This window comes from Capsicum annuum, chromosome 11 (genome assembly GCF_002878395.1).
Source record: "Capsicum annuum cultivar UCD-10X-F1 chromosome 11, UCD10Xv1.1, whole genome shotgun sequence".
NCBI lineage: Eukaryota > Viridiplantae > Streptophyta > Magnoliopsida > Solanales > Solanaceae > Capsicum > Capsicum annuum.
This window is the reverse complement of record NC_061121.1, coordinates 221,268,856-221,294,205: the sequence shown is the minus strand read 5'-3', so window position 1 is coordinate 221,294,205 and position 25,350 is coordinate 221,268,856. Positions and strand designations below refer to the sequence as shown.

General features: G+C 34.6%; 1 long non-coding RNA gene across 1 annotated transcript; it reads right to left on the bottom strand.

The window, feature by feature from the left end:
• Positions 1 to 397: 397 nt before the first annotated feature.
• On the bottom strand, positions 398 to 6,114 carry LOC107846958. Its single transcript, XR_007047032.1, has 2 exons — positions 2,235 to 6,114; positions 398 to 1,087 (listed from the first exon to the last, which is right to left on the bottom strand). It is a non-coding gene; the product is annotated as an uncharacterized LOC107846958 (long non-coding RNA).
• Positions 6,115 to 25,350: the final 19,236 nt, after the last annotated feature.

The following is a 25,350-nucleotide window of genomic DNA, read 5'->3' as shown; positions in this document are numbered from 1 at the left end:
TTTTGGTTGTTTCAAAAACTGACTGCGTGTTTGAATTGAGAAAGCAATATCTGGCCTTATCAATGTTAAGTATAACATTTTCCCTATTAATCTTTGGAATTATTCTCTGTCTTCAAATGGTTCATGACTTGATTCTTTTGTAATAGAGTCCAACTACTGTGTTGTTCACTTTGTGTTAGTTTCAAGAGGTGACATATCTAGTTTAGCACTCCTCAATCTGAGAAAATTTCCAAAGTATATTTTCTTTGGTTAATCAGAATACCCTTTTAGATCTACTGAAATCCATATTAAGAAAAAATTTCAAGTCACCCAGATCTTTAATCTTAAAAGCCTTTTGCATGGATGCTTTGGTGTGTTCTATGTGATTTAGGTTACTTCTTGTCACCAACACATCATCTACATAAACAAGTATCAACACTACGTATGATCCTCGTCTCTTTAATGAATAATGAGTAATCCAAGCTACTTTGAATAAAAACAGATTATAATAATGCCTCTATCAGTTTCAAATTCCATTGTCTATTTGCTTGTTTAAATACATAGTGGGATTTGACAAGTCTGTATACACGACCAGACTCCCCTTGACTTTGAAACCCTTTGGAAACTGCATGTATACTTCATCATGCAAGTCACCATGCAAGAAGACATTTGTAATGCACCGGGAGTGAGTATACCCTAGAGCCACACGGTGCTTACGGCCACAAAAGTGACCCCAAGCCAACCCATGAGCTGGTACCTGTTGTGAACACTGAATAAACTAATAACAAATGATACACATATGCAGAAAAATGAAAATGCCATAAGGCTTAACTGCTAAAACATCTCTGAAATTATAAGCCTAAAAATAATAGTCTGAACACAATACTGTAAAGACTGTCAAAACAATTGATAACTTACTAACTGTCTGAAAGCCTCTAACTGACTGACTATGTAGTTAATGGGACAAGTCCCCAACTAACTCCGACTGGCTACTGAACTGAAGCATTGAAATAACTATAAATGATCCTCGGAATATAAAGACTCACCACTGCTATTGCTGCTGATGCGCTAGGTGGTCTAGGTGCGAGAGGAACCTGAGCGTCTAAACCTATGATATGATATATCATAGTCCAATAAACGAGTATGCGGTTAGTACTTTGAATGTACTGGTATGATAGATGGGGTTAGACTGATATTTATGGACTCATGTACATGAATAATAACTGAATGAATGAATAGCATGAGATAACTGACACATAGTATGCATGAAAGTTGAGAAATTTGAAAATGCATGACCAAGCATATAACATGATACTGAAATAGTCTGTAAACTAAAATCACTGGAATCTGGTAACTGAGTAACTGATAATTGTATGTTATGGTCAATACAAACCTTAACTGAATTATACTGAAGACTAAATTGAAACTGTGGGAGCTAGCTATAACAGACATGCCCCAATATATTATCAGGGTCCAACCTATAACTCCAGTTGGAAGGGTGTCAGTACCGTGCCACGGGTACTAACACTGGCTATGTGGATCCACTATCTGATGTCCCAAAGGACGAGGGTGTCATGCCTAACTGATGGGGGACCCCCCAAAGTCTATGGTAGCGCTGTAGGTCTGGAACCTAGGGACTGCTACTAATGCCTCATGCGCTGACGGTGGAGACACCATCCTTAAGTTCACTCGGTGCTAAGTATTACTCCCAACTGAAGACATTGATTTTGGTATAGAAATAATCTTGACTAAACCAACAACTGGTCATATTAACTGATTGAAGAATAATGCTTATGGTTTATATGAGGTCATTCTACAAATACTTAGACTATGTAAACAACTAAATTTTCGAGTACTCATAACCCCAGGACTCAATAACAATAATAATAAGAACATACTAAAGCTTTGAAAACCATAATAAGTAGTCTTTGTTCAAAACCCAAAATCATTTAGGCATTTCATCAAACACTTGGAATTCATGGGTTTAAGCATGGGAATAGTTCAATTCATGGGATAATAACATAACTTCAATAATAAAATCATGGGTTAAGAATTTAACATGCAACTTTCATCCTTCAAACATGTCAAGGGCTAATATTGAACGAAAACACACGTAAATATGGTATAAAACCCAAAATTCATGGAAGTTCATGGACATAATCCATGATAACATGTAAAGATCAAAATTTTAAACATGAAAATGGATTCTTGGACTCCATGGGTGAAAAGGACTCATGAATAAACATCTAACATACCTTAATTGAAGAATTCGTGAAGGTTCTTAATGGTTTTCTTGAAACTTGACCTGAATCTTGAAGGGGTTAGCTTTTGTTCTTGAGAAAGAATAGTTTCCAATTGAGAGAATTTGACTAAAAGATGACCAAATATACTTTTGGGGGCTTTAATCTCGTGTTATGGTTGAGGTAAAGTGAGGGAAAAAGACTGAAATACCCTCCTGGACTAGAAATTAATTAAGCTGAAATGTGGCCAGTGATGTCGTAAGCGACGCGTCGCATCGCTTAGTTGACGCGTCAGGCGACGCGTTGCATTGCACCCCACCAATGCAATAAGTAGCGCGCCGCGGCCCTATCGCGCTGACTCGCTGATTGGAACATCCAAAAAAGCCTAAAACCTCGTCCGAAAAAATTCAAAACTTACCCAAGACATGCTATCGACCACTCCAATCATAAATCAACTCAAAAATTAACGTTCTAAGACCATGAAGGTTGTAATTAAAATCATCAAAGTTTAAGGGGCTTTGAAAATGATTAAGTCTTAACACTTGGTGAAATTTTCTAAGTCTTGGACCCCTTTAACATGCAAGAGTGAGATGAAACGAGTTAGGATCTTACGGGGTCTTACAACATTATATACATCTAACTGATGGATATGCCAATTATACTGAGCAGCCAAAGAAAGGCCAATCCCTACAGTAGAAATTTTAACTACTAGAGGAAAGGCTTATGAAAATCAAGACCTCCTCTCTGATTATACCCTTTTGCCACCAACCTAGCTTTAAACCTTTCTACCTCACCATTTACTTTCAACTTGACTTTGTAAATCCACTTGCAACAAATAGGAGTCTTACCTTTAAGAAGAGGTACTAATTTTTTGGGTGATTAGCTGGAAGTATCTTCTACCCAGATTGTATTGCCTCTAACCATTTAGCATCTGATAAAGCTTCACGATAAGATGTAGGTTCTTGTATAGCAAAGAAAATGGTTAAGTACTTTTGATAAGGAATTGAGAGATGATCATAAGATAAATTGTCTACAATAGAGTACGGAACACTGCTAGCAGAAAGCTTAGAGACAAACTCTGATAACCGAAGAGGCTATTTGTTGTCCTGTTAGAACTTCTGAGAAGAAGAGACTAAGTTGGAACTCTAGTATGGACACATCAGGTATTGAAGAAGGTATTTCAGCAGAAATATCAACTGGCAGAGTAACATCTGAGCCAGAGTCATCTACAGAAAGATCATTAGAAGCATAAGTCACAGGAGAGGTAAAAAAAATATTAGGCATAGTTGCAGTAGAAGAACCATCAATAAAAGGAAAATGACTTTCACGAATTGCCACATCTTTATTTATAGAAAACTTTGTCAAGATCAAATAGGATATACCCCTTAGTGACACTGGAATAAGCCATGAAGGCTGACTTCATTGCGTTGGGTGCAAATTTATTAGTTTTGGGTAATATTCTAGCAAAACACAATCAACAAGTGTCCTAAGTGCGTGAGACATAGTTTCTTCCTAAAAAACACCTCATAAGGATATTTTTCCTCAAAAACATGTGATTAAAATCTATTAATGATATAAGCTTCTGCAAGGACACAATGTCCCCAAAATTTGAGTGCTATGTGACCTTAGAACCTGAAAGCTCTTTCTACCTTAAGTATGTGCACATGTTATATAGTGAATGATTCCCATCTCTTTAACTAAATCCCATATGTGATTGATTACCTATGAATTCCCCTCAATTATTTGTCCTGATAACGTTAAATGTGGCATTAAACTTAACATGAACCATTTTTAAAAATTTCTTAAGAGTCAAAACACACCACTTCTGAATTTTAACAAGAAAATCCAAGTGATCCTTCAAAAATCATCAATAATAGTGAGGAAAAGTTCCTTTCATCAAATGTATGTATACTGTAAGGCCCCATACATCGAAATGTAACAATTCAAACACCTTATTAGATATACTATTACTACTAGGAAATGAAAGTCTAGTATGTCTATCTAGTGGAAAAATTCCACAACTGCTTAGAACTAATTTACAATACTATATTATCTTTATCACCATGTCCATTGACCACTTTAGTATTGTCAGCAACAGTACAATCAGGTTTAGAAGATCCTTATGGAACTAGGAGGTAGAGATATCATCCTCCTTACCAATCCTCTTCAGTTTACTATAGAAAGGTTCTGGAATAAACAAAAAAGATAAAATGACCCTAAACAGTGGAGTTCTCTGGTAACCTTTGATAAAAATTAAAGGTTATACTAAAATTCTAGCACAAACAGAACCTCATATAATTATCTTGTCTGTGATTTTACAGCATCCAGTATGAGTTACTAATGTTACACCTCCATTAGGTAAATGAAATTTCCTATTATGGTTTGATTCAATAGTTTGCACATCATGCAAAACATCTAAACTTGAAGCCATATGGTTTGTTACACCACTATTAATTATCCACTTCAATTTTTCTATTCTAGTTGTAGAACTTTAGGTTATACCTGTCATACCTTCCGTGTTAGCCATTGTGTTAGTTTGTGAGGGATCCTTGTTAAGCATGAGCAATATCTGGTCATGTTATTCACATGTCATCAGAGGTGCCCTTGGTAGGCCCCTTGTAAGCATATTTTTTGGTAGCTTTTCTTTGTCTGTTCCTAACTGTGATTGTGAGGTAGAGTTCTCAGCTTGTACATGATAAGCAGTGTTGCCATTCCCTTTTTTTTTGGATTTCCAGTCAGGTGTATAACCATGCAACCTAAAGCAATCATCCATCACATGGCCTTGTAGTTTGTATAAGAAATCACATTGCTGGCCCCAATTCTTTTTTTGTTTCTGATAATACTAAAAAGTTGCACCTTTATTAGATGGATAACTCATTCCTTTTCCGGCTACATAAGCAATAGCTAGATCTGTACCATCACCTCTTGTGGAATGATAGCTAGTATCTTCCCCATTCATGGATCGATAGTTCACCTTTCTCTCTGCCAAAAGAGTCATTAACTTTGAACCTTCTCTACTCATTGAAGAATTGTCAAAGGATCTTTCACTCTTCCGCTTAGAAAATATAGCATTTGCTTTGTTAATGTTTGACATAGGTTCTATCATCAAAATTTGACTCCTCGATTGTTCATAAGTTTCATTCAGACCCGTTAAGAATTGCATTAATTTTTTGTCTCTCCATATGTGCACCAAACTCCCTAGATCTAGGGCAATTACATGGTGGTGGTACTATACTAGCAAATTCATCCGACAAATTGTGTAACTTCAAGAAATAATTAGGTATACTATCACTCCCACGTACACTAGTATAATAGACTTATGTAACTGAAAAATTCAAGAGGCATTAACCTTATCGAATCGCTCATGAAGATCCTTCCAAACTGCATTTGTTCTTGTGGAATAAACAATTCCTATATGTAAATCCTGTGTAATCGAGCTCATTGTCCATCCTTTAACAACTACATTCCGTCGATCCCAGTGATGCCTTAGTTGGACTCCGAAAACCTCCCTTTTCAAGGTTCTATCCACGATTCCTAGCTTGTATTTTTCAAGTAATTGATACACATAGCCCTGCTCCAGATGGAGTAATTATCAGATCCTATTAGCTGCATTGGAATGATCAAATCTATGGTGGTTTCAGGAGAGTGTAGATACAGAACATGATTGTGATCGAACTTCACAATTGCCGCCATTGTTGAGGTGTGATAAACCATCAATGAGTTCGAACCTTCACAAAACTTCTCTAATAAACTCACAATCGTGGTTGTGAGACTCTCATACCATGTAGATTTGCATGCAATTGTTCAATCTAGGCTCACCATTGTAGAGCAACAACAAAGCTAAGTAGAGAGGAAGAGGGAGAAATATTATTTCAGTAGAAAGAAAATTAATATGTTCTGATTACAATGAAACAATGTTATTTATACACAGTTAACACTAACTTCTTCTCTAATCAATTACACAGTTAACCGACTAACCACTTCACTATCTAATTACCAAATTACCCCTAGCTCATTTATGTACAATGTCAATTAATCCCTATTTCATCAATGTCAGCACCTATCGTACCTTTTTTTGTTTTATCTTCGGTATTTGATATCTTTACATGGCTTAACTAAATAGAATTTACCATGAAAAATATCCACATTATGGCTTAAAGTGCTCCATAATAAACATGACTCTATACTCTATGCTCAAATTCATCATCAATTAAAGATGAAGGGGTGCTTATCACGCCACCGTAACCGACCAAATGTTGGTTCCCATCATGTAATTTCACTTTCTTAGTAAAAAAAACATGTTCCATTATGGCTTGTCTTAATAAGTGCAGGCCATAATCATCACAACTATCACCCTCACTAATCACATCCTATTTTCTTAGAATTATATTACTCATTTTTCTTTATATAATGGCCGTGCATGTCCAACAATAAATTATATAAATATTCTCTTGGGACGAGTCAACCTAGAAAATCAAAATATAACAAGTTTTGTAATTCTTTTTTTTCTTAGTATATGCCTCAAAGTAAAGAGGGACTAATTAGTAGTGGAAAAACTTGAACAAAGAAAAAAAATAAGAAAGACTTTTTAAGAATGTGGATTATTGTTCCAAACTTCTGCTGTAATTATCAAAGAATTCATCAAAGCTTACTACTAAGCCGGTCATTACGTCATCGATCGCTTTGTTTTCATACTCATCTTCCCAAATCATAACTTGTTGGACTAAAACAACTCAAAAATATTCATAGTTGATATGATATTATCCATTTTAAAAATATTAGAATTAGTTGAATTGAAATTGACGAGGTTAATATGAGTTGAACTAATAAATGACCTATTCAAATCTACTTGGATTAAAAATCAAGCTGAGACAGTGAGTCATGACTCATCCAATTTGATCAAACTTATTTGGAACTGAAGCATAATCCCTCTGGTCCAATATAAGTGGATTGTTGTGTGCGGGAGGCCAACCCTTAAAAAAAGATCTTTAAAGAAATAAAAAGTACTGTCCATTTGATTCAATACGAAATGATAAATATAATTTTGTAAGTAGTGTAATTCATTTTTTTTAAAAGTAAAGTATTTAGAAACTTCATAAAAAATAAGAGTAAGTTTGGTAAAAAAAAAATACTTAATACATTCTTGAATCTTGAAAAATTCACTTATTTTAAACTAAAAAAAAGTTCTAGTAATTCACTTATATTAGACTAGAAGGAATTGTTATTGAACCCTGAAAGATTCACTTATTTTAAACTATAAAAAAGTTTCAATAATCCACTTATATTGGATTAGAAGGAATTATTATTATTGTCGTGTATTTTTTTTCTCCCTCTCACTATTGTCATAATTAATTGTGTAATATATATTGAAATCATTTTAATTACGTACAAAATTGAAAACCATAACTTGAAACAAGAAAATTGACATGATGCCAATCATACTCTTCGTGTTGGAATTGAACTGTCGTACTCCATACTGAAATTGTATCAATATAATTATGGGAATAATAATTTGTTCTCTATTTTGTGTCCGCATTGAGATTTGATTAAATTTGAATTTGTCGTGAAAAATATCCACATTATGGATTAACGATTCCATACTGAGGGTTCGTATCCAATATTATCTTAGCTAATTAAAGATGAACAAATTCTTATAGCTTCACTAAACACATGAATGTTGGTTCTTATAATGTAATTATACTTTCTTTATAAAAATATATCACAATAAGTGCTAAAGCATCACCTACCCAATAATCCAGTCCTACTTAGAAATTATGTGACTCATTTTCCTTTATATAATGCTGGTGTCCACCAATAAATTATTGTTATCGTATGGAATTTAATAGTCACATAAAAGGTAGAAAAATTTTGATTCAAAAAAAATGTAACAGTAATTTTTTTTTTTTTTTAATATATGCCTCAAAGTGAAGAGGGAGACAATTAATCCGTGGAAAATAAGAGAGAAAAGTCTTGCAAGAAAGTCATTCTCCAAAATAGGTTTATTGATTTACTTTTTATTTTTTATTGAAAAAAAGTTCAAATATGTCATCGAATTCTGAGAAAAGGCTGATCTATGCCATCTGTTTCAAGTTTGATTTATTCATGTCATTGCCTTTACAAAAATAGCTCATTCATGTCATTCTTTTAACAGTCTAGTTTGGTGATTTTTGGCAAAACCATTTTGTACACGTGGTCAATAATAATTTGTCCACGTTATTAATTAAATGAGCCAAAAAAATAAGGAAAAGACTCAAATATGTTATTGAACTATCAAAAATAATTCATTTATGCCATCAGTTAAAAGGTTGGCTCATTCGTGCTATCACCGTTATAAAATCAGTTCATCCATGCGATTACTTTTTAACAGTGGATTTTTAAAAATAGCTTTGCCACATGGACTTTTATTAGAGGTACACATCATCAATTAAAATAAATCAATATTAATTTTAAAATAACTTAGATCCATTAAAAAGAACCATCCATTTAACATAACCCGACCCACACCCATTAAAATATTTTTTTTTACAACAACTATTTTTCTGATCAGAAAAATAGTGATTAGTATATATCCTTTGGCTGTTTCTTATTGATTCTAAATTATTATAAATATTATTCTTAACAAAAGCCTCAAAAGTTTTATCCTACAGTATTTTTTTTATCCTACAGTAATAGATTAGTTGTAATTCGACTAACTCTAATATATATTGTAATACCCCCAAAAATGCAAATCAATATTAGCGCCATATTTCAAGCTTATGTATAGTACATCATAGTTCTTTGGTAGTCTCATGATCAAGTTTGATGTCAATTAAGGTCTCAAATACTTCCTAGCTATTAGGCGAATCAAAACATTCCTTACCGATTGAATTCTTGGGAAGGACATTGGTATAGTCAACTTCAAACGAGCATATCTCTCTTTATACTATGAATTTTTGAGCTCATGACCCACTAACAGATAGATAATTGAATTATCTTTCTAACGATACCAATTTCACCCAAATCCGATATCGGAGCAAAAAGTTATACCCATTTTACTCTAGCATGTTAGTCTGGCAACTAAGTGACGACATGAGCTGACGGCTTATCACATATCTGACGATTTATCAGCTAATGTCGCCGGCCTTAGGCAGAAATTCATGAATTACAGCATCAAGTGACGACATGAGTTGACGGCTTATCACATATGTGACGACATCAGCCCAATGTCATCAGTCGTAGAATTCAGCATTTTTCAAACGATTTTAAAGGGGTATTTTGATATTTTCACTTCACCCCAAAGATCCATAAACACTGAATTCAGCCTCCGTTTCACCTAAATACATTCTTTTCTCTCTAATTCTCTCAAGAATGAGAAGAGGAGTTTCCAATTCAAGATCCAAATCTCAAGGATTCTTCCATCAATCTTCCCAAATCAAGTATCAAGGAATGTCATGTGTTGATTCATGAGTCTCTTTCACCCATGAAGCTCAAGAATCACTATTTGAAATCCAAGATTTGTGTATTGATGAATTTTCATGATTCAAATTGAATTGAAATTCATGTTCATGTTATTATGGGGTTTTGATTCATGTTTTAAATTACATATTTCAATGATTGACCCTAGTATATGAAGATTTACATAATAATCATGATAAACCCCCTTCAATTTACAAGTTGATTGATGTATCCATGATTATTTTATGTGTTGATGATGGTATAACCAAAGCATGCTCCCCATGTGTTTGACTAAATGCCTATGTGAAGGAAAAGTGTCATACTAGTATAATAATATGAAATCTTCATTCATGTACAAGTTTATTCACGTCAAGTGTTTGATGAAATGTCTTAGTCAATGAAGCATGGATATATGTGTAGCCATTGTGGTGCTTTAGAACTGATACTTCATGAAATCTCCAACTTATTGTATTATGGATTGTGATGTTGGTCATGTATTCAAGAAAGTCATGCTTTGTCAGTTTCTTCCCATCGAGTCCCGGGGGTACTTGTACCCGAAAAATATAGCTGTGTGCCTAGAGTTAGTGTCATGTTTTCACGATATCCTCAGTCAAGCCATGATCCATAGAGCTCAATCAGTCATATGACTCAGGAAAGCTCAGTAATACAGTAATCTTAGTACTATTTCGTCAGTCAACGGAAACTCAGTTAATTCAGTCCAGCTTAGTTCAGTAATCCATGTTTAGTGTCTATTCAGATAGGAGTAGGAATTAGCACCGAGTGAACCCAAAGATGGGAACACACACTATCAGATGAGGGTGTGATTCTTAGAAGTCATCCTTGTATTCTAGAACTATGTAGCCAGCATAGGTTGAGACATCAACACTATCAGATAAGGGTTGTTGAGGTGGACAAACACTGTCAGATGAGGGTCCCACCATTCTCTTTAGGGGATACTGTCAAATAAGGGTCACTCATAACTTGTCCTTACTAGTGGCGCAGTATTGACACCCTTCCAATTGGGGTTACAGATTAAACCCCAACACAGCTATATTGCATTATATGCAGCATGTCGGTTAGATGACTACTTCCCACAGTTTCAATTACAGATCAGGACTATCAGATACAGTCATTCAGTCTCAGTAATAGAACTCAGATAGTTCTACAGAATTCAGGACTGTCAGATCCAGTAACCTCAGAATAGAACAGAACTCAGCTAGCTTCATTAGAAATTAGAATGTCAGATAAAGTTGCTCAGTAGTAGTTATTTTAGTTATACGGTTGTCAGTATCTCATGTTATCAATACTCAGATTCAGTAATCATGTTATCACCAACTTAGTTACAGTTATTATGTACTCACGCATGTATTCTCACGTTCATGTTATTTAGTCCGTTAGTATAGTTCATGCATGTGAACCCTTTACATTCAGCCTACCTCATATGCATACCAGTACATTCAATCGTACTAACGCATTTGCGTTATGATGTTTTATACCATAGATTCAGAAGCACAAGCTCTAGAGCATCAGTAGCATTCCAATACTTTGCAGTCAAAGTCAGCAGTGAGTCATCATACTTCGATGACATGAGCATTATCTTATCATTTCAGTACTTAGTTTATTTCAGTAGTTGGAGTTAGTTGGGGACATGTCCTATCAACTTCTTATTTAGACAGTTAAAGGCTTTTCACACTGTTATGTTCAGTCAGTTTATTAGTTTGTTTTGGGTATTTCATACCCCACTCAGATGTTATATTTTATTAGATATTGTGTCTCAATTTTGAACCTTATAGCTTTACAATCTTTATTTTTGCATTTACACAGTATATTATGCAGTGTACAGGTACAGATATCAGTCATGGGTTAGCTAGTGGTCCTTCGGAGTCATAAGCACCATGTAGCATTTCGGGTACCAAATTCGGGGTGTTACATATTCCCTAAAGTTGCAAGAAAAGAAACCAATGAACAATTAGGGCAAGCAAGAAAAAGAAGGAGGTATACCAATAAAACTTCTCCATTCTCCCATCACGGATAAGGGGAGAATACATTGTTGAAAAAGTATTTTCAAATAACGGCTTAAAAATAAGTCCGCTATCCCAATTATTTCGCCATTTATATGGGATAGTTATTCCATCACTATGACATAAATAGTGGGACAAACGATCCCCATACTAATTTTCGATAGTTTGAAATTAATATAGATTTATTTTAATTAATGGCGTGGACCTCTAATAAAAGACCACATGACAAAACTGTTTTTGAAAATCCATCATCAAAAAGTAATCGCATGGATGAGCTAGATTTATAACGGCGATGACACGAATGAGACAAACTTTTAGCAGATGTTATAAATGAGCTATTTCTAATAGTTTAATGGCATATGTGAATCTTTTCTCTTATTTTAATTAATGACATAGAGCTCTCATAAAAGGCCACGTGGCAAAGCTGTTTTTAAAAATCCACCGTTAAAAAGTAATAGCATGAATGAGTTGATTTTGTAACGGTAATGGTATGAATGAGCCAAACTTTTAATTGATGACATAAATGCGTCATTTATGATAGTTCAATGACATATTTGAGCCTTTTCCCTTTTGATTTATTAATAGCGGTGTTGTCGAATTCAGAATTTCGCACACCTCAACTAAATCTCCCACAAGACACTAAGTAACTTTATGTTCCAAGACATGAGAAGAAATAGTTCTACTGATTTTTGAAGGGTCATATTAAATCGAACCATTGAAAATTGTTAGCTAGGATTCGATTTTAGAAGGTTGTATATATAAATTTTTGAAGTATTTGAATTGATTTAGACTAATTTTGAAGCAAACACTTATTGGAAACACGCGTTGATGAAATTTCTACACAACAAGTTGCAGTAAGAGTCAAGATTTGGGTTCACAGTTTAGGCAGTCCGTTAGAATTTGACCACAAATGCTAGTGATTCATCAGGATTTGAGACAAGAGAAGTTTTACATCTATTTGAAAATGGCTAGGATTTGTTGCCAAGATTCTAGTGATTCGTCAAGAATTAACCAGAATGATCATAGTGAGTAGATAAGTTTTATTATCTATTTAAAAATGACAAGGTTTTGTTGCCAAAATTTTAGTGATTCATCAAGAATTAGATGGAACAGTCATTGTGAATAAACAAGTTTTATTATCTATTTGAAAATGGCTAGAATTTATTGCCAAAATTCTAGTGATTCATCAAAAATTAACTAGAATGATCATTGTGAATAAACAAGTTTTATTATCTATTTGAAAATGGCTAGGATTTGTCGCCAAAATTCTAGTGATTCATCAAGAATTGATCAGAATAATCATTGTGAGTAGACAAGTTTTGGCCGTCAATTTGAATCTTGGCTATTTTTCAGGCTGCGTAAACCTGACCGTGAAGCTATTCTTGCCAAACTTTTCTTAACTAGGTCAAAATTTAAACAGCAACACTGAAACATCTTATTTGTGAAAATCACCCTAATACTAAATTTTATGGGGTCGCTAGAATCTCTTCGGCATAACCGGAATGTCTTTTTCTTGAGTTCTATTGAAATATTTGAGTCTTAATTTTTTAGAAATTAGAAAATTAATTAACAAAATAAAACATGTATCCTATTGGGAGTTGAATTTACAGAGGTTGGGTGCTTGAAAGTGAATCTTTCGGATCAAATTATATTATAAGAATATTCTTTAAGAGTTAAATATTATATTAATACAATATATTACTCTTTGTGTTTGAATTAGAAACTCAATTATATTAGTTTTTTCATAAATATATTTTTAGACAAATTTTTATTTTCTTCACTTTTTAGATTATATTGTTAGAAGTGATATGGAAAAAACATTCAAATAAATTATTCTATACGAGATAGAGGGGGCTTGGGAGTACCATTAAAGGAGCTTGAGCTTGGAAAAATGGTAGAAGATAGTGGGATGAAAAAATGGAGAAGAAGATGATAAAATTAAATGAAAAATGAGCTAAAATAAGGGTGTCACGCGCCCAAAAGCAAGTGTTATACACTCGATTTACCATGTCAATGAAAGATGCCAAAGTGACATATTTTATGACTACTTTAGGTGTTTAAAATGAATGTTTTCCACTTTAGGTGCCAAAGTAAAAGATCCTGTCAAATTAAGGGATTGTGAATATGTTTGGCCTTAAAAAAATTGAAATCTTTTCGAAACCAGAAAAAAAATGGTTTTTTTTTATGTTTGACCAGAGAGAAAAACGTATTATTTAGGTATAGCAATTGCAAACTAAGTAAACATTTAGTATACTCCTAGTCCTACCATATCGTTTGCATAGAACAGGTAAATTCAATCTCTTAATTACTAGGAAAAATAGACAACTGTCTTGTCCATTTGTGATTGTTTGTTTTATTATTTTTCAGGTACAAAATCTGTATATTACAATATGAACTTCAACACTAAGTTCAAAAAACAACTTCAAGAACCACAATGAAGTTCCAACAACTTCACAAGCTCAAATCAATGATCAAATTAACTATCAAAATGAAGTTTGTATCAACGAAATGAAGACGAAACAGAAAAGGATAGAATCAAGTCCACCAAATTCACCATCTGTCCTTAAGAAATTTATTCCCCTCAAGTACCTGAGGTTGATGGAATCTTTCCTCCCATGATAAAATGATTCACTTAGGAATATAGGGGTACCTCAAATTTTATAAAATTTCAAACTCACTGAACGATTTGATGATCACACGAGAGTTTATAGAAGAAGAAAAAGAAGAAGAAGATGTTTTTTATTCAACTCAAAATCATACCTTTATCTGAGGAAGAGTTCAGGTATTTATAGCTAAAAGTGTTGCTTCAAAATGAAAATAATGGTTCACGAAAATAGACAACTTTCTAAAACGGCATGCCACTTGCGCTTGGTCTACACTAGACTTGTGGCCGTAGGTGACGTTTTATACATTCTAGTGAGCTTTGTGTTGCACCTGCGCTTGACCAGCACCCGCAAGTCAATAGGTGTACGTATATGTCACTTTTACGCATGATACAATGTGTCTCTTGCCTCACAGGGTTACATTCTTTTGAGGTGTGTTGTGACTGCATTTACACTTACGTCCACAAATGGAGAAAAGTATTTCTATTGGATTTTTGGATTAAAACTTACTTATTTTCAAGTTTCGAATAAATTTGGTCCAAGAGTTAATCTCTCGATCGATCATTTCCAAATCTAAATTTGAGCCGAACGAGCAACGACGATGACAGTGCGAGACATATCTTGTTCTTGCCTTACTATCCATGTGAAGGAATGCTTTCAATATAAGCACAAGAAAGTTTATTTATCCCACCAATTTGGTAGAACTTTACTTCTTTAAAGTGAAAGATTCACTTCACTTTTCCTCCATTTTTTATTCACATATTCACTTAGAACCCAATAATTTCCCACGTAGATGAAAAACAACTATTTTATTACAAAATTTATGGAAAAGTGTATGATCAACAAGCAAACACTAATTGCATCTGGATAAGTAGGTTTTACTTTGAACTTTCCGTAGTAAACTTGCATCGGATGCACTCGTTTAATCTATAGCTATGATATCTTTAAACAGTAGAAGGTTTTACATCTAGACAACATAAGTCACACAACCAGCCTTCTACTATTTATTGTTCTCATGATTTTATTCGTTTTATCCATAGACTTTTGAACGAGGAGGGAGATAGAGGAATTGCGTTAGGCGAGCTAGAGCACTTGGAGGAGCGATGTGATTTAACTTATTGTACACATTTTAAGATTGAGGAGCTCAGAGAGGCTATTCATAGGATGCGGAGGGGTAGGGCGATGGGGCCTGGCGAGATTCCAATAGATTTTTGAAAGTATACGGGTGGGGTAGGTTTAAGGTGGTTAATTGATTTATTTGATGATATTTTCAACATTGTGAGAATTCCTGAGGCTTGGAGATGGAGTAAGATGATTTTGTTATATAAAAACAAAGGGGACATTCAGAGTTGTAACAACTATAGGGGTATTAAGCTGTTAAGTCACACTATGAGGATTTGAGAGAGGGTGGTTAAGCAGAGATTAAGGAGGGTCGTGTCCATTTCGGAGAATCATTTTTGATTTACACCTGGTCACTCAACGACAGAGGCAATTCATCTGGTAAGGAGATTGGTGGGTTAGTATAAAGAAAGGAAGAGAGATTTATACATAGTGTTCATTGACCTGGAAAAGGCATATGATAAAGTCCTAAGAAGGTTCTTTGGAGATGCTTGGAAGTGAGAGGGGTCCCGGTAGCGTATATCAGAGCTATTAAGGACATGTACGATGGAGGAAAGACTCGGGTGAGAACGACGGGAGGAGAATCAGAGAATTTTTCGGTCGATATAAGGTTGCATCAGGGATCGACGCTTAGTCCATTCCTATTTGTGTTAGTGATGGACGTGTTGATGTGGAGTATTCAAGGTGAGGTGCCTTGGTGTATGTTATTTGAGGATGATGTATTGTTGATTGATGTGACGCAGGGGGTGTGAATGATAAATTGGAGGTTTGGAGGCAAACCCTTTAGTCAAAGGGGTTCAGGTAGATTAGGTCCAAGATGGAGTATTTGGAATGCAAGTTTAGTGACTTTAGGCATGAAGATAAAATGGTGGTAAGGTTGGATTCCCAGGATGATTGTAAGAGGAATAGTTTTAAGTATCTTGGGTTTATGATTCACGGGAATAGGAAGATTGATTAGGATGTCTCTAAGCGTATTAGAATAGGTTGGATGAGGTGGAGGCTCGCCTTGGGAGTGTTGTGTGATAAGAATTTGCCCCTTAAGATTAAAGGCAAATTCTATAGAGTGGTAGTACGTCCGGCCAAGTTGTATGAAGCGGAGTGTTGTCCAGTCAAGCACTCCAACATCCAAAACTTAATGGTGGTGGAAATGAGAATGCTGCATTGGATATGTGGGCTTACTAGGGGTACAAAGTTAGGAATGATATTATTCAGGGGAAGGTGGGAGTGGCTTCGGTAGAGGATAAGATACGGGAAGGAAGGCTGAGATGGTTTGGGCATGTGATAAGGAGGGGCGTGGATGCCACAGTTTATAGGTGTGAGAGACTAGCTTTGGATGGTTTTAGAAGGAGTAGAGGTAGGCAAAAGAAATACTGAAAGGAGATGATTATACATAACATGGAGAAGCTTCATCTCACTGAGGACATGACCCTAGATAAGAAGGTGTGAAGGTTGCGGATAAGGGTAGAGGGCTAGTGTAAGTATGTGGGTTGTATCAAGTAGTCAGGAGGGATCTTGTGTAGCCGGGTTAGTAATCCTAGGATTGTGTCCATAGGTGTCTTTGGTATGTGAGTGTATGTTACTACTAGGTGGGTGTCCTATTTCTTATTTCTTAGTTCCTATTTTCTTATTTCGTAGTGCTTTTATTTCTCGTATTTCGTATTTCTCTGATTTCTATTTTTATTATTTCTTATTCCTTATTTATGTTATGTCATCTATCCTATTTCATGTTTCATTATGACCTTGTTTACTATTTTTTATCTAGAGTCGTGGGTCTATCGGAAATAGCCACCCTACTTCTTTGAAGGTAGTGGTATAGACTGCATACATCTTGCCCTCCCCAGACCCCACTTTGTGGGAATACACTGGGTTTGTTGTTGTTGTTGTATCCATGAATACTTCTTAATTTCACGAGAGCATAGAGAATAGGCCTTTACAATCATTCTCATTTTGAAGCGGCTTCAACTTCATCCTCACATAGGTGATTCCTAAATGCTTAATTCTTTAAATCAAACTTTTTGGTCAAAACTACCAAACTTAGAAACCATGAAAAAGCTTTAAACCATAAGCTTTATCCTTTTTTTTCAGAACATTGTCTTCATTATGAGAATAGTTTTAGTATGTTGAAAATGTTGAACCATCAGTAACAACTTTGTTTGATAACCTTGAATGTAGCTCTTGGGATATCCAGTCTTCTAGGTAGATTTACCGCCATGATGATTTGTCCTAGGCTGAAAAGCAATTTCCTCGATAATCTCTCAACTCCTTCTCTATATAAGCCTTTTGTAAGTGGATCCGACACGTTATTCTTTTACTTTACATAGTCAACCGTGATAATTCTACTATAGAGTAGTTCTTTAACGGTATTATGTCTCCATCTTAATTGATGAGATTTACCATAGTACATCATGCTCCCTGCCCTACCTATTGCTGCTTGACTAGCACAGTGCATATATATTGATACCAAAGGTTTGGGCCAATAAGAAATATCTTACAAGAAATTTCTGAGCCATTCAGCTTCTTCACCGAATTTATCTAACATAATAAATTTAGATTCTACTATTGAGCAGACAATACATGTCTATTTGGATGATTTACAAGAGACTACTCCTCCACATAAAGTAAATAAATATCTACTCATGAATTTTACTTTATTTGATCCAATGATCTAATTTTGATCACTATTTCCCGTAATTACCTTTGAATATTTGTTATAATGCAAACCATAGTCTTGAGTATATTTTAGATACCTTAAAACTCTTTGCATTGTCATCCAGTGAGTTTGATAGCGATTACTTGTATACCAACTCAATTTAATAATAGCACATGCTATATCTGGCCGCGTAAAATTCATGATATACTAAAACTTCAAAACACTCTTGCATAGTCCAACTGTGAGTCACTTTCACCATCATTCTTTTGAAGTGTAAAAATCATATCTAATAGAGTCTTGGCAATATTGAAGTCCAAATACTTGAATTTGTCAAGTACTTTTTTAATGTAATGAGACTGTGACAACGCCAACCCTTTGTGGAGTTGTATGAATTCTTATCCCTAAGATTACATTGCAACTCCAAGGTCTTTCATATTAAACTTTCTCTAAAACATTTGTTTCATAGAATTTATGTTAGAAATATCTCTACTTATTATCAATATATCATCCGCATACAAACAAACAATGACTCTATGATTTGGAGTGTCTTTAATGTAAACACATTTGTCACATCCATTTATCTTGAAACCGTTTGCCAACATGATTTGGTCAAACTTCTCATACCACTATTTAGGTGCTTGTTTTAGTCCATAAAGTGACTTAACAAGTTTTCCCATTTTCTATTATTTATGAGGAACCACAAAATCCCCAGGTTGTTCCATATAAATTTCTTCCTCCAATTCTCCATTTAAGAATGTTGTTTTCACATCCATTTGATGGATTTCAAGATCATATACTGATATGGAAATAATTACGGATACAGACTTAGGAGAGTGTTTGTTGGACCCGATCCTTGGCATGTGCAATTGAAGTGTAAAAGAAGACCAAAATGCACTCAAATCAGCCCATAAATTACACTAGATGGGTGCCCATTCTTTGAAGGGCCTTTTGGTCACTTTAACTTACTTTTTTTAATAGCTATAAAAGGAACATTGTATGGTTTTTAGACTTAGTTTTTGATGATATTTGTAAGACTTTTAAGTCTTGAAACAAGCTCTCTCTAGTATAAAAGAGTGACCACCCGAAACTACGGCTTATACAAGTGTGGAATCACTTGTGTTTGCATTTTGCTTGGAAATGCCGATGCTTGGAGGTGAAATCCAATATTGTGTCTTCGTACGAGATAGGTTTTTATTGTGTGTAGTGTTCAGGGTCTAGGAGTACCATATTCTTGGGTTCTTAAGATTATACCACCATTGGTCCATCTTTCTATCCCTTTACTTTCATTATAATCTTGTATTGTTTCCTCTTGTTTAGTGTAACCCGTGTGAGGAATTTTTATTGTTGTTGTTCATATCATTTTTGTGTCTTCTTGTTATTCACCTTGTTATTTTGTTGATTGGCTTATTTGGTGTCCAAGATACCTTGTATTCTTGTCATTCTCTTCTTGTTATTGTTGGCTGATTTGTGTAGTTGTTGGGTTAACGGTTTGTGCTTGAATTAGTGGACTGTTTTTGTGTGTTTTTGGTGAAATCCAAGTTATTATTGTATCATTTGGTATCAAATCATGGCTTTATATTGTTCCTACAAGATCAATCTTGGGTTTTCTTGTTAGAAAATCAAAATTTTTTTTTTTGAAAAGCTGAAAATTTCAGAAAAATTGCAATCTGTCCATTGTTGTTGTCTTCGCCGAAATTGTGTTCTTGTGGTGTTATTGGCCGAGATTTGTTATTGATTCTAGGTCTAGGAGTCTTTTACTTATCTTGTGTGCTTTTAGTGTTAGTTTTGTTCCTCACTAACACTTTGAGTCGATCCAAACTTGAGCTTGAATTGTTAATATTGTTGTTGTGAACAAAGTGTGGCCGATTGGATGTTGTTGTTGTTCTAGCCTTGACCGAGTTGAAGGCCCTGTTTTGTGGTGTTGTTGTATATATTGAAAGGTTGTTTTTGTGTTCTTGTTGTTCATCACAACCTTTACCTTTTTTAAAACCTAAAACACAACACAAAGAGGACTTAGCCGATTGTTGTTGCTATCCTTGTGGTCTTGGCCGTGAGATTGTTGAACTTGTTGTGGTGGACTTGTTGTTCTCTAGAGATTGTTATTGGTTTTTGTTTTTGTGGTTGTTGTGTTCTTCAAGTTCTTCACCATATTCATCACCTTGTTAATGTTAAAGTGAACTTAGATCTTAAAAAGGTGAAAGACAAGGTGTAGTATTTGTTGAATCTTGAAAAACCCCCAACCACCAAAAAGACTTTACATCACATCTCAACCTTTTTCGATAAAACAAGGGTCCTTGTTGTAAGGAGAAGTACAAGTCTAGTCAAAGACTTTTGAGTCATGAACTTTGAATTGAAAAAGGAGCTCCAAGACTAGTTTGTATTTCCCTCCATTGAATAATTTCCACTAAAGTCCAATTTGTGAATTGTGAATTAAAATTTGTCAAGAACCGAACAACTAGTGGACTGCCACATCATCACTTTTACTGTTCACGCAATATTTTTAAGTTCTATTTTTGATCTTCTAGTTTTAATTTGTTGTTTTCTTGGTTTCGTTTGTTGATTCCAATACTAATTTACAAGTTAGTGACCATTTACTAGATTGTAAATTAGTTTTGAACCCATTCTTCGTGTTAACTTTCCTTTGGGCGTCTTAATTATTTTGAGTCATTGTAATACGTCCTTGTTTTTTCCTTACTCTTTGGAGTCCTTGTCAACGTTGGATTCACCTCTCAACACCACTCGTAATACAAGCAAGCTTGCAACACTTGTGAGATTGAGTGTGAGGGATCCGAGAGTCAAGAAATAAAAAGAGAGAGTGGGGATGTTTTTGTACAACTAGCGTATTTTCTATTTTTGTAGGTAATTCCTTTTCCATAATGGACACCATTTTGGCGCACCTTGATGCTATTGCCCGAGAAATAGCTAAGGTAAATGCGGGTCTTGACAAATTGGGATCGAATTTGTCTACTATACATGAGAGGTTGGATCGAGTGGAGAGTTGAAGGAACTCTCATGTTTCTAATCCCAAAGATTTACCTCAAACGATAAACCTCCAAGACCACCACTAAATGGCATAGACATAAGCCAAATCAACAAGTGTCCTCAAACCCGAGACCTAAATGAGTCACTTCCCTCTCAATTCGATCAAGTCCAACAAGAGGGACTTGGAAGCCAATTTTCTCCCATCCAAGCTACGCAACCGAAGCTCCCCCTTATCAAATCATTTCTCTCAACCGAAACTTCACTTCACCAAAATCGATATATCCATGTAGAGGAGTATGGTAGAAAGGAACATGAAGGATATGGAGACTACTATAATACCAGTATGATGATAAGAGACTTGTTTCGGATGAGATTGAAGACAAGGCTAAAGATTGAGAGAAAGCCAAGGTTCAAAATAAAGATATTGGCCGAGACTTGTTGTTATTGAGCCCTCGGGTTCTTTATGATTTTGTGGACTATTTTTGACTTGTTTTTATGACTTGTTTGCGGATTGTTTTGAATAGGTTTCCTTTGAAGTGACCAATTGAACAAGTTGAAGCCGTGAATTTGTGGACAAATTTCTCTCAAGATGGAGAGGATGGTACGGGAATAATCATGGATATGGACTTAGGAGAGTGTGTATTGGATCCGAGCCTTGGCATGTGCAATTGAAGTGTAAAACATGCCCAAAATGCACCCAAATCAGCCCATAAATTACACTAGATGGGTGCCCACTCTTTGAAGGGCCTTTTGGTCATTTTAACTTACATTTTTTAATAGCTATAAAAGGAACATTGTAGGGTTTTTAGACTTAGTTTTTGATGATATTTGTAATACTTGTAAGTCTTAAAACAAGATCTCTCTAGTAGAGAAGAGTGACCACACGAAACTACGTCTTGTACAAGTGTGGAATCACTTGTGTTTGCATTTTGCTTGGAAACGCCGATGCTTGGGAGGTGAAATCCGATCTTGTGTCTTCGTAAGAGATAGGTTTTTGTTGTGTGTAGTGTTAAGGGTCCCATAGTACCATATTCTTGGGTTCTTTAGATTATACCACCATTGGTCTATCTTTCTATCCCTTTACTTTCACTGTAATCTTGTATTGTTTCCTCTTGTTTAGTGTAAGCTACGTTGGGCTTTGTTGTTGTTGTTGTTATTCATCTCATTGTTTTGTCTTATTGTTATTCACCTTGTTAATTTGTTGATTGGCTGATTTAGTGTCCAAAACACCTTGTATTCTTGTAATTCTCTTCTTGTTATTGTTCACCGATTTGTGTAGTTGTTGGGTTCACGGTTTGTGCTTGAATTAGTGGACTATTTTTGTGTGTTTTTGGTGCAATCTAAGTTATTCTCGTATCATATACCACCGTTAATGCAACCATCAAATAGATGTTATCCTTATTATGAGTATATATCAAAATAAGCAAGGTCTTCTTTTTGCCTAAAGCCTTTAACAACAAGTCTTGCCTTGTATTTGTCAATAGTAACATTAGCTTTCTTTTTTTTTAAGATCCATTTAGAGCATAAAGGTTTATTTCCTAAGGAAAAATCAATCAACTCCCAAGTGTGGTTGCTCAAGATTGAATCAATCTCACTATTGATTGTCTCTTTCTAAAAGGATAAGTCCAAAGACGACATCTCTTCTTTAAATATTTGAGGCTCATTTTAGAGAAAAAAATATTATAAAATTTGATCCAAATGAAGTTAACATTATTTGACGTATACTAAGTCTTGGATTCTCATCATTAAGTACATTCTCATTTGGTTCATCTCGAGTTCGTTTAGAACCCCCATTAGACAGCTCATCTTCATTTTTATATGCATAAATGTGTTCAAAGAACTCAAAATTATCTAATTCAATTATCGTTTTTCATTGATATCCAAATATTTAGATTTATGAACCAAAAATCATCATGTTTTACTGCTTTTAGCATACCCAATCACGGACTTAGGTCCTATTTTTACCCTTTTAGGCATAGAAACTTAAACTTTGGCTAGACACACCTAAACTTTGAATATTTCAAGTTGGGTTTTCTTCCTTTCCATTTTTCATAAGGAATTGAACGTGTCTTACTATGGGCACTCTATTGAGTATTCGATTTGCTGTAAGGATAGCTTCCCCCCACAAGTTTTGCGTTAAACTGAACTTATGAGTAAGGCATTTATCATTTATTTTAATATTCGATTTTTATTTTCACAATTTCATTTGATTGAGGTGAATATGAGGCAGTAGTTTGATGGACAATTCCCTTTTATAAACATATCTCCGTAAAAGAAGATTCATTTTCTCCACCCCTATTACTTCCTATTGTTTTGCTCTTTTTATCCAACTAATTTTCAACTTCAGTTAAATATTGCCTAAACATTTCTATTATTTCATCCTTATCATTTAGCAAATAAACATAATAGTATATAATGCAATCATTAATAAAAGTTATGAAAAACTTTTTCCCTTCACGAGATGGTGCTAATTTCTTATCACAAATGTTTGTATGGATTAAGTGTAAGTGATTGGAATTCCTTTCACCAGACATACACATGTTTAATATACTTTGAGTTTACACATGTTTGACACTTTGATTTATTTATCATGATCGAATCAGGACCTAGTCATGACTGGCATCTTAAACCAACCTAGGCCTGAGATGTCCCCCTTAGCCTTACTTCAAGAACATAAAAATAATGATAATAATAAAATGTGGAAGCCAATCACTTTAATGAAAGTGGGAAAATAAAGATATAATTTTGAGAGTCAAAACCCAAATCCACAATAATACTCTAGTACTGTCCACACATCCTCTAATTAAAGAATACTAACCAAGTCAGGACATGACCTCAACTACTCTAAAAAAAATCCAAAAGTACTGTAATAGTAACTAAAAACTTAAAGAGACACCAGGCTTTTCAACGGATGGAGGGATCACCACTTCACAGTTGACCAACCGGAATATCGAACCATATAACGCTACACAGGTCATAAGAAATCACTCAGAACCTACATCATAGAATGATATAACATTTGGATACGGTCAGTGAGTACTCGCATGCAGCCTAGGAAAAAGGATAAAATATATGAATTTATCAAAAATCCAATCATAAAACACATGCACAACAATTATACATATATATAGGATGTTGAGATAAGGGAAAGGGACATAAAATATGATTGTTTTAAAATTTAATCCTGAATTGTATAGCTCGTACCGACCTAAAGTCACCCTCGGGCTATAAGGGTCAGGATCCCCCGTCGGAAGGGTTCTAGTCTATGTTATCCACATGTACCGATGGAAAACCTGGATAAAGATACCCTGACTATAGCCTCCCTAAATATATTGTGTAAAGCAGACAAAGTGGTCATAGACCCCAACATCAGCAAACTTGGTTTCTAGTGCTGGTCCCTGGGACTATACCTTCTCGCTGAGTTACACAATTTTCTTTAAGCCTAAATTAAAATAGTTTTACACATAATATCAACAATGAAGTCTTTTATTAAGGCATTTCTAAATTGGTATCGTTATACCAATAGATGTAAGCTATTCCAATAAACCAAACCATAAACATTTAACCAATTTGACTCTAAATTCCATTTAAAATCCAAAATCATGGCCTCCAAGGGTGTTCCAAAGCCTCTTTACCTTTTTTTCATTTAATGACATGCTATATTTTTTAAAAGATAAGTTAAACTATGTAGAATCCTTGTTTAAAGCCAAATTAACAATGTGGGTTGAGGTTTATGTCAATAAAATCATACAAATTGCCAAAATTCATAAACATTGAGAAAATCAAATTGCCAATTCCACCATTACCACGAGATACTAATTTAGTAAAAATCAAATTAGCAATTCCACCATTACCATGAGATACTAATTCAGTCTACAATCCACCATTTAAATCATGAACGAACCATTAAAAACAAAGGTAAAATAATGCAAGTGTTCAACAACCAAAACCCTCAATCCTAATTTAATCAAACATTCAAGAATACTTAAATATCAAGTAAATTGATGCACTAATATAATAATTAACATAGGGAGTGTCCAACATGCCTGAATGATGGAAGAATTTGAAGAGAAATTGGAGTTTAGAGCTCGTAGAATTGAATTCTTGAGAAATTGTTAGTTTGTTTCTGTTAAGAGTTGAATAGGAGAAGAGTAATGAGAAAAAGTTGATAACTGATGGATAATAAGAACTAAAGGTGTATAGAGTCATTTAGTGGGGTTAAGGACCAAAAAATCCCTTGTCTTAATTAAAAAATGAAACTGGGTATTTTTTGCCAAGGGCATGCCACGCCCTTATCGTAGAGCATAGGTGACGTGGCATGC